This window comes from Herpailurus yagouaroundi, unplaced genomic scaffold, assembly GCF_014898765.1.
Source record: "Herpailurus yagouaroundi ecotype Mexico unplaced genomic scaffold, PumYag 182, whole genome shotgun sequence".
Taxonomy (NCBI): domain Eukaryota; kingdom Metazoa; phylum Chordata; class Mammalia; order Carnivora; family Felidae; genus Herpailurus; species Herpailurus yagouaroundi.
Window position 1 is genome coordinate 6,797,304 of NW_024412413.1, and position 9,647 is coordinate 6,806,950.

Sequence of the window (9,647 nt, forward strand, 5' to 3'; positions counted from 1 at the left end):
CACACACACACACACACACACACACACACACACACACACACACACACGCACACACTCGTGAGACTGGAGAACTCGCAGTAAATTTCTGGGCGAGGTGAAATATTGCCACCTTCATTGTGGTGATTTCCACACGAGGGCTCTTGGCTGAACTGCCGGCAGTCGAGCTGGGCGTGCTCTGTGGCTAAATGAGATAATTTATTCATTTCAGCAAATGTTGAGGGTGTGCCGCGCGAGGGCGGGTGGGGAAGGTGGGGGATGAGTCAGACGGGGCCAGGCACCAGGAAAGCTCTGTCAGCCGTCTCAGGAGGCACACAGGTAGTTTGGCCAGCGCTGCCCAGGGCCTGGGCTGTCTGGAAAGATTGTTGAGGGCGAAGGACCTTTGAGCGGGGCCTCAAGGCCGGGTCAGAGTCCACTTGTCTGGGAAGGATGTTCCAGGGAGAGAAGCAGGTGGGCACCGAGGCTCAGAGGACACCCAGCATTTGGAGGAAGGGCGATACTTAGCTGTGACTGGAGTACAGTGATGGGGAGGACACCAGAAAGTTCCCCAGAGGGGCCGGGATGTGGTCCAGGAGGCAGTGGTGGAAGCCATCAGCGGCACTTGAGCAAGGGACTGATGCGATCAGATCCTGGTTTTCAGAAAACAAAAAAAAGGCTGGAGAGGGCACGAGGCGTCCCAGAGGAGGCAGAAGTAGGCATGGATGGTGTTAAGGACAGCTGTGCCAGTTCCGGTCCCTTTGGGGAGCCCCTGTAGCCAAGAGTGGCGCTTCCCGTGGACACGGGATCAGGAAAGACATTCTGTCTTCGGGCCTCGGTTTGCTTCTCTGTCAAATGGAGCGATTCTCGTGGTAGGTCGTGGGGTCTGTATTAGCCAGTAGACGTGAGCATTTGTTCTCCTGGGCCCCAGGAGCAGTGGGGAGCCGCAGGAGGGAAGAGCTACGGCCCCGTGTATTCTGGAAGGAGGGGACAGCAGCAGTGGGCAGCGGTGCTGATTTCTTGCCGAGGCTGGGGGTTTCGCCGGCTGTGTTCTTGCCTCGGCACGGGCGTGGCTTCGTGTATCTTGCGGCAGGGAATTTTGCCTGGGCCGCCCCGGAGGCTCCCGGTGGCCAGTGAGGGCCCCTGTTCTCGTTGTCTTTCCGTCCCTGTCCGCAGACTTGGTTGGCTCTCAGTTCACAGTTGTGGCGGCCCCTGCTTGGTGCCAGGGTTGGACCCCGGACACCTGCGATGGCCAGGTGTGGCCCTGCCCTGGAGGAGCTCCCCAGTGGAGCACTGCTGGGGTGAGGTCAGCACTGAGGAGGCCCTCACCCAGCCCTTGCTGGAGGAAGGGACATTTGGGCTGAGTCTCGAGGCAAGAGCTGACCAGACGGAACGAGATGGCATTCCGGGCAGAGGGCACAGCAGCAGCAAAGGCACCGAGGCCAGAGCAGGCATGGTTTGCCCGGGCCAGGACACCGCCCGGGAGCCTGCCTCCACCGCCAGCCCATAGAGGACCCTTCTAGGTTGGAGGGAGTCTCACTCAGCTTTGGCCCCCCCCCCCCCCCCCCGGCCAGCTCAGCACCTTGTCTGGAGGTGGAGTCCGTGAATGTTTGTTGAGTGAATGAGCGAGTGGATGTTTTCTTCCTGCCCCTGGCCAACCCATTCCACCTGCCTGGCTGCCACCCCCTTCCCCATCCCCCCGCCCCTCAGAGTCTGTCCCTGAGCTTATGCTTTTGCCTCGGCGACCCTTCCACGGGGACTCAGTAGAGCCCACCAGGATGGGGGTCTGTCCTTCTGGACCCCGAGCTTGGTGCCAGCACCTCGAGACCCCAGCGGGCTTCTTCCACTTTCCAGTGTTAGGCGGTCGGTGATCAGTGATGAACTGACCCTTTCCAGAGCTTTCCTCCTGGACAGGACTGGGTCTGTGGGTGGGCTACAGCTGCCCATCTGTCCCCAGGTCTCCTCAGGCACTCCCCAGAACTGGATGTTTCTAAAAAACTATGGGAACAGCTTTGCAGCATCAGATTCAATTTCCTGTCATTTTAAAAAAGAAGGCCCAGCTAATTTAAAAGCGAATATTCTGCCGGGGTATGACCTGAAGACTGTGCGAGGAGGGCTGGGAGGTGCGGTCTGGCCCAGGTTGGGCCATTCTCCCCTGCCGCGCTCCCTCCCTCACTGGGTAGGTGTGTGGATGGGCGGGCACTGGGCAGCCAGGGTCCTGGGCCCTCCGCCCTCCTTGTCCATTTGCTGAATCCCTTCTCCAGACGCTGGTCTGGTGTCCCCTGATGCTTTCTAGAATCGTTATTTATTACCTCATTTATTCAACATTCACCGGGTGCTTGCGCTGTGCCCGGCTCGGCGCTGGGCTTGGAGGTACAGATTGATTTAAGGGGGTACAGGCAGGAGCCCCCACTCTTCCCCAGAGGGCAGGGCCCCCTGCTGCCCCACAGCCTCTCAGCGCAGCCTCCCGGGTGCCGGCCCTGTAGGCTTCTCTTGTCTCCTGGGCATCGCGGGCTCCCGGCTTTGGGAAGCAGCTGGGCCAGGTGCGGGCCGCCCACCCGCCCCAGGAGACATCGCTGCCTGGGATTTGAGCTCCTCCGAGGGCTGGCGTCAGGCCGTGGGGAAATCATTTTCTGACAGTGGCCATCAATTTTGCTGAGAGCCCATCGGCGCTCCAGCAGCCTGTCCCTCGGCGGCGGCAGCTGGTCCTTGTCAAGCCCCTCCGTGTCCTGATGACAGAAACGATTCGCGTTAGGTATCTGCCCCAGAGCATTCGTCCAGAAGAGATGGGTCCCGGCCCGTTCCGGATACGCACTGCGTCACCTCCAAGTTTATCTTTAGGTCCGTGGGTCAGCGGAGGTGTCTACTCATTGGGGTGACCACACGGAGCCCTTGGATGGGGCAGCACCAGCAGGAGCCTGGGACCCTTCACGGAGCATCCCTGCTGTCCCGGTGGCCATTTGTCACAGGCAGTGTTCTAGGTACACAGGTTACAGCATTGAACACAGCAGACAGAGCCCCTGCCATTGCCCTGAGAGGAAAAAGGAAGGAGACTGCCTTGTATAAGACTTGGGGAAAAGCATCCCAGGCAGAGGGGACAGCCCCGTGCAAGACTCCTGAGGTGAGAGTAAGCTTGCTGTGTTCACGCACAGGGTTCTATTTAAACTGGAGGTGGGGTGCCTGGGTGGCTCAGTTGGTTAAACGTCCACCTTCGGCTCAGGTCGGCTCTCGGGTTCTTGCGGCTTGTGGGTTCGAGCCCCGCGTGCTCAGCTCTGTGTTGACAGCTTGGAGTCTGGAGCCTGCTTCGGATTCTGTGTCTCCCTCTCTCTCTGCCCCTCCGCTGCTCACACTCTTGTCTCTTTCTGTCTCTCAAAAATAAATAAACCTTAAAAAAAATTTTTTTTAACCGCAGTCAATCTTGGTTGACTGGGAGTTATCCAGGATTAGAGCCAGGGTCCTAACAGCACTAGAGGCATCTAGAGGAAGCAAGGTGATTTCTGGCAGATGACCGAGGAAACCCCTGCAGGAGGTAGCGGGTGTAAGGCGTGAAGGGGAAACGGGTTTGCCTGGGAGAGCTAGATACGAGGAGGAGCCTTCCGGGAGGCAGGCGCAGTGTGAATGAGGTGTGCAGGGGTGAGACGGGGGTGTGCCGGGCCGGGGAGTCCCGCCCACATCCCAGAAGCCACCTACTAAGTGCCAGGCGCTGAAGAGACTCTGGATGTAACGACTCACAGGTGGGCATTTTCACCTGCACTTCCAGGTGGGGAAGCTGAGGCCCAGACGAGCGGAGAGGCTTGTTCAGGGGTCACGTGCGGTGTGAGCCAGGCAGAGGAGCCTGCGCTGGGAAGGTTGCCGGCACCTGGTTGTCCTGATCACCGCCCGTCGGAGGGTGGTGAACCGCCTCCGGCCCCCCACCGGCAGCGCAGGAATCCAGCCGTCCTCCTTCCCTTGAGCTCTGTGGATGTGGGCCGGAGGCCTGGGCGTCCGGCATAAAGGGTGTGGGGCCTGGTGAGGTGGGAGGCCAGGGGCTGGGCACCCCACCCCCTCACCTGATGCTCAGACCCCGGGGAGGGGGGGGCGACTCTCCGTGAGTTTCCACGGACCTGCCACCTCCCGGTTCTTCGTGGCAGAGGTGACCATTCACTTCTCTCAGATGAGGTGCCCACGGTTCAGAGCAGGGGCCGAAGGTGACTGGGGCCTCACAGCAATTGGGTGACCAGGCCCAGGGCAGCTGTTGGTCTTTCTGTCCCCACAGGACACACATCCACGGGAGAATGAACAGTAAAGGATGCTGGTGGCTGTGAACGTGGGCCCTCGCTTTAGGCTTTGGTCGTGGCGATTCTTTTATCAGGGCAGGGAGTGTGAATTCCAGAATTGAAGCTGTTTCACTGCTCCCTTCACGGAGTCTTCTAGGCCTGGGGTCCCACCTGGCATGGCTTTGTCAGTCCTCATTAAAGACATCGAGTCCACGCAGGGAACCCGTCCCATCCACTGTGCCCATGGAGATCCCCTTCCCAGGAGAGACTGGGCTGGGCCACGGCTGTGCATGCTGTCCTGGTGCCACGTGGGTGGCCTACTGACCGCTGGGAAGCAGCCAGTGGTCGAGTCCTTGGTGCTGTAATCCTCAGTTCCTGCTCATGCATTCATTCTTGATGGGCACCTCCTAGGCATCGGAGATTGCTCTTTTCTCTGGTCCCTGGTATAATGCCGGCCGTGTAATGCATACCCTGCAAATACTGCACGTCTCTGCGGGGTGACTTCAGAACTCTAGGAAGGACTTTCCTCTATCCTCAGTGTTTTTTCCCTTCCTTGCCTCTTGGCAGAAATTTTACCATTAGGGATTCGTTGCTTTTGCATAACTATTGTCCTGTCCGGGTTCCTCTTCTAAGATGCAAACCCCTGGACTCTCATACCGTCTCCAGGAAGTCTCAGTTTCTGGACTGGAGGCTGAGACTGACTGAACGGGGCTTTGGTATAGGCGCTTGCAGGAGAAACATGGAAAAGTGGCAGGTCCTGTGTGTCCGCAGAGTGCCTGGGATTACAGTATTCTTAGACCGACTGACACACAGCCCTGGGCTGAAGGTATTTTTATTTGTTTGACAAGGAAGGGGACTGAGACCTCAGCAGGTTCCCCAGCTGGGAGGAGACGGGGCCAGGACTGGCGACTGTGTGGCTCCCATCCAGGCCCTTTGACCGCACCTCACTTCTGTCCAACACGTGGTTGTGTGACACTGGTGTGGCCCCCACAGGACACCAAGGGCAGCCCCTCGGGGTCACAGCTGCTAAAAAGGAGGGCTCGGTCCTCACCGCCTTCTGCACTTGACGAAAGGCAGTCAACGCCAGAATCTGGTTGGGGCCTTGCCATCGCCCTCTCGGGCAGAAAGGCCCTCCTGTCTTCTGATGAGGAAACTGAGGCACAACGAGGCCTCACTCACGGCCTTCCAACGAGAATGCGTTGGGGCCAGAGCAGCCGCTGGTAAGGCTCACCGCCCAGTGCGTCCCTTCCCCCCCCCCCCCCCCCCCCCGGCGTGTGGAGTGAGGGGCTTGGGTCTGGTCTTGGCACCAGGAGATGAAGCATTCAGGCAGCCCCTCTTCTGCATCTCTGATCGCGTGTCCAGCCGCAGGCCCTGCTGGGACCCCTACCTGGGGCCTCCTGTGGACAGGAAATCGGGCCTGGGGCAAACAGCGCGCGAGCAGCAGCGTGGTGGCCTGGGCCCCCCCCCCCCCCCTTCCTGCCCTTACGTGTCTGTCTTCCCGAGAAGAGCGATCCCTGGACGCTGCTGCGGCCGGCCCTTGCCCAGCTGTGCAGCTCCGAACTGTCCACCCTCCGCCCCCCGGACGGTATTTTCTCGGGTATTGATGAGCCAGACCCAAGATGTGGCCACAAGCTGAGCTGAACTCAGGACGGATCGGGCGCCCACCTCATCCATCTGCCTGTGGCCGCTCTGCTGGGGAGGAGGGCGGGCAGGGGGGCACCCGGCACGTGGGCGGGGCTGTGCAGGGGTCCCGGCCTCTCCGGGCCGACACTGTGGTCGGCCACAAATCTACCTATTGGGGCTGACTCATTGCTCTCTGCCCAAGAATTTGCAGGGTAACTAACCAGGACCCGGCAACCTTCTCAGGCTCCTACCTGGCTCCCCATTGCCTAGAGGATGAAACCAAACTGCTCCCCACGGTCCACACGCCCTGCCCCTCTCCACCGCGTTGCCACACCAGTCCCCCCCCTTCCCCCCCCCGCCATCCTGTTCTGGCCACAGGCTGCCACCTCCTCCCACGGGCCACACACTGCATCCCACTCGGGGCTCTGCCCGTGCTGTTCACTCTGCCTGGAATGTTCTCTTCATGCTCCGTCCCCTCCTCTCTCTGCTCACGCCTTGTTGTTAAGATCTGTCTGAAACACCGCTTCCCCAGAGCTCCCACACGCACCGGGCTGGCTTCCTGTTATCGTGGAACGTCTCATGGCACCACTTACCTCTCCTGCTGAACCCTCCAGACAGCTGGACTCGATGAATTATTTATGAGATTTTCTGTCACTCTCCGTCTCCCTCACTGGAACGTCGGCTCTGTGGCCCCATGATGTTGTTTCCCACTGTATCCCCAGGACTGGGACATAGTAGGCCCTCAGGAAATGTTGGGTGAGTCGGTATCATGTGACTGTCGTTGCCCTAACGAAAAGGTTTTCGCTTCCTGCTCCCGCCCCGGCGGCCCTGCCCAGGGTATCTCCCCGCCTTCTGCCAGTCTCCGCCTCATCTCTGCTCACCCACATCTGACCAGGGATGAAGTCCAAATGCCTCAGGGTGGCTTCTGAGGCCTGCAGGGTCCCGCTGAGAGAATTCTCTGCCTCCTTGTCTGTTCTCTTTACTTGGTCAACTCCTACGCACCCTTCAAAACCTCAATTAAGTACCACCTTCTCTGTGAAGCCTTCCTGGCTGTGCCACACCGATGGGTTCTGCCCTCTGCTGGTCACCCAGCAGCTGCCGGGCACCAGGCCCCGGGCAGGACACTGGGGAGACAGGGCAGGGAGGGGTGGGGAGTAGGAGTAAGGTGGAGTCAGCCCTACGGACGGCAACCTCGAAGCATCCAGATAGTGATGATGGAGACGAGAGCCATGCGCTGTCCCCAGCAGTCTTCTTACATTTTTCTTAAAACCTTAAAGGGGCACCTGGGTGGCTCAGTCCGTTAAGTGGCCGACTCCGGCTCAGGTCATGATCTCGCAGTTCCTGAGTTCGAGCCCCACGTCGGGCTCCGTGCTGACGGCCCCGAGCCTGCAGCCTGCTTCAGATTCTGTGTCTCCCTCTGTCTCTGCCCCTCCCCTGCTGGCGTGCTCACTCTCTCTCTCTCTCTCTCTCAAGAATAAATAAACATACAAAAACCAGAAAACCTCACACTGTGAGGTGCTGGCGTGGCCCAGCTTCACGGATGAGGACAGCAGGGTTCAAGTGGCATGGCTTGCCGCTAGCTCATGAAAAGCTGGACTTGAACTCCAGCTGCATTCTGGGTTGTTTGCTTCTCTGCAGCCAGTGAGGGGCTGTTAGAATATGGTGGAGTCCCCCGCGCTGCCGTGTCAGTGGGGCAGGAGTTGAAGTTCACAGAGGAAAAAGATGACACTGGAAGGAAGCATACGCAATCTTTCAGGCCAGGAGGGGGCCAGGAGGGCACTGCTTACTCTGAGGACTGTGTGGGCCCAGGTCTGGAGGAGCGGGGGGCTGGGGGTAGTGTGGGGGCATGCAGGGGTGGAGGGCTGGGGAGCTCTTAAGTGTGGGGAGGCCCAGGACCCGGGTGCCTGCCGAGGGCAGGGTGATGGATGGAGGCTCTTGGCGTGTGGTCTGTTCCTGTGGTCCTGGCATGCGGCCACTGCGGGCTCTGGTTTCTGGCGGCTTCCAGGCTCCGTGGTCCCTGCTTGTCCCTGTTTGTAGTTTCTGCTTGTCCAGCCTCCGCTCTGTTTCTTCCCAGCTGACAAGGTGGGCGGGGGTCCCCGGGGAGTGTTTGTGGCGTATACATCCTTCGGGAAGAACGTGAGAAGGAGTCCAGTGACTGTCACACGGGGTGGGCGGGGTCCCCCTGTTCCTGTTTTCTCGTTTCCAGAAGAGATGTGCCACCTGCCCCTCCCAGTGCCGTCTGGGGTCACTTCTCTGAGGCCCATGGTCCCTGCTTGTCACGTGGCCTCCCAGGCTGGTGGTCTGGGCCGGCCAGCCCCTCCAATGTGTCCCACCAGCCCTCCACACCAGGCTGGAGGCACTGCGTGCTCCACCCTGCGTGCTCAGTGGACAGCCCGGCCCATTCTGTCCTCACCGCTGCCCAGCAAGGCAGGTGTCCCTCCCCATTTCACAGGGAGGGAAACTGAGCCTCAGAGAGATTAAATAACCGCTTGTGATCACCCAGCCCGTGAGATGGAACCAGGGTTTGGACCCGGGTCTGGCCGACTCCACAGTCCTGTCCTGCCCTGCCCTGCCCTGCCCGGCAGGGATCCCCCTCTCCCGGCCCCTGCCCCATCTCTGCTTCCCAAAATCCAACCTTCAGGGCTCCACCTGGAAAGACCAGACTCAATTCTGGCCCATGGCAGAGGCTAGTGCTCTCTCCTTTCCCTCCTTCCCAGATACCTTGTGCCCACCCCCTACCTTAGCCACCCTTCTCGGCACTGGTGACCCTACATAAGGTCCATGCTCTGGAGCTGGATTTCATGGCTTCACCCTTAACCAGCTTTGGGACCTCTAATTAGCTCTCTAAATCTCAGTTTCTTCATCTGTAAAATGGGAGGTGGGGGTGACATCGGTGCCTGCCCCCTGGATTGTTGGTAGGATTGAGTCCCTGAGTGCAAAGTGCTGGGAATGGTACCTGGCACATAGTAGGCCCTCTATCCATATCCCATGTTTTGATGGGCCCCCTCCTCCAGGAAACACCCCCAGGCCCTCCAGGCTGGTGAGCGTCTCCTTCCTCCGAGCTCCCGCTCACCTGCTTTGTGTCCTAGTGGTGAGGTCTGAGGGTCAGGTGGGTCCCTTGCCTGACTGTAAGCACCTTGGGGGCTGGGGCTGCTCCCCCCCCCCCCCATTGCCCCTTCACCCCACCCCAGCTACCAGACCAGGGCTCTGCACATAATAGACACTTAATACATGTTTATGGAATTGAATTAACGATAAAACGAGATAATGGCCTGGAAGGAGCCTGAGTTGTTAGGAGGGAATGCACAGCGTAAAAACCAGGCATATTTTTTTAAGCAGATTAATCTGGTCTTAACTCATTCTAATAGCCTGCGCCCCTATTGGCCAAGGCCATTATAATAATATACGGCCAGGGCCGTGGAGCGGGAGATAGCAGTGCCTCAAAGTTTGCCTTCCGGAGGATACCACAGCAGGCTGCCTCCCCACTCTCCACGCCGGAGCCGAGGGAGGGTAAGGGCTTACCTGGGGTCACTCAGTGGGAGAACTGAGAAAGAAGAGACTGAGGCTCAGAGAAGGCATGGGGCTTACCCTAAGATGCACAGCTAAAGGAGAAGGAGCTGGCCTTCCTCCCAGGTGATTGCGTTCCATTTGTCTTTGATCTTGGTGCCAGGACCAGAGCTTCCAGATTCTCATCCCAGAGAGCTTTTCGCTCAGCTCCTCACTCCTGTGAATCAACATCCTCACAGTTGGGAAGTCAAGTTTAACGCCTCAGAATACATAAACCCGAGAGGAAGC

At 59.2% G+C, this 9,647-nt stretch overlaps 1 long non-coding RNA gene across 1 annotated transcript; it reads right to left on the bottom strand.

Annotated features, from left to right (window-relative positions):
• Positions 1-2,274: 2,274 nt before the first annotated feature.
• Positions 2,275-6,948, bottom strand: LOC121040243 (uncharacterized). The gene is made up of 2 exons (XR_005795203.1): positions 6,446-6,948; positions 2,275-2,702 (listed from the first exon to the last, which is right to left on the bottom strand). It is a non-coding gene; the product is annotated as an uncharacterized LOC121040243 (long non-coding RNA).
• Positions 6,949-9,647: the final 2,699 nt, after the last annotated feature.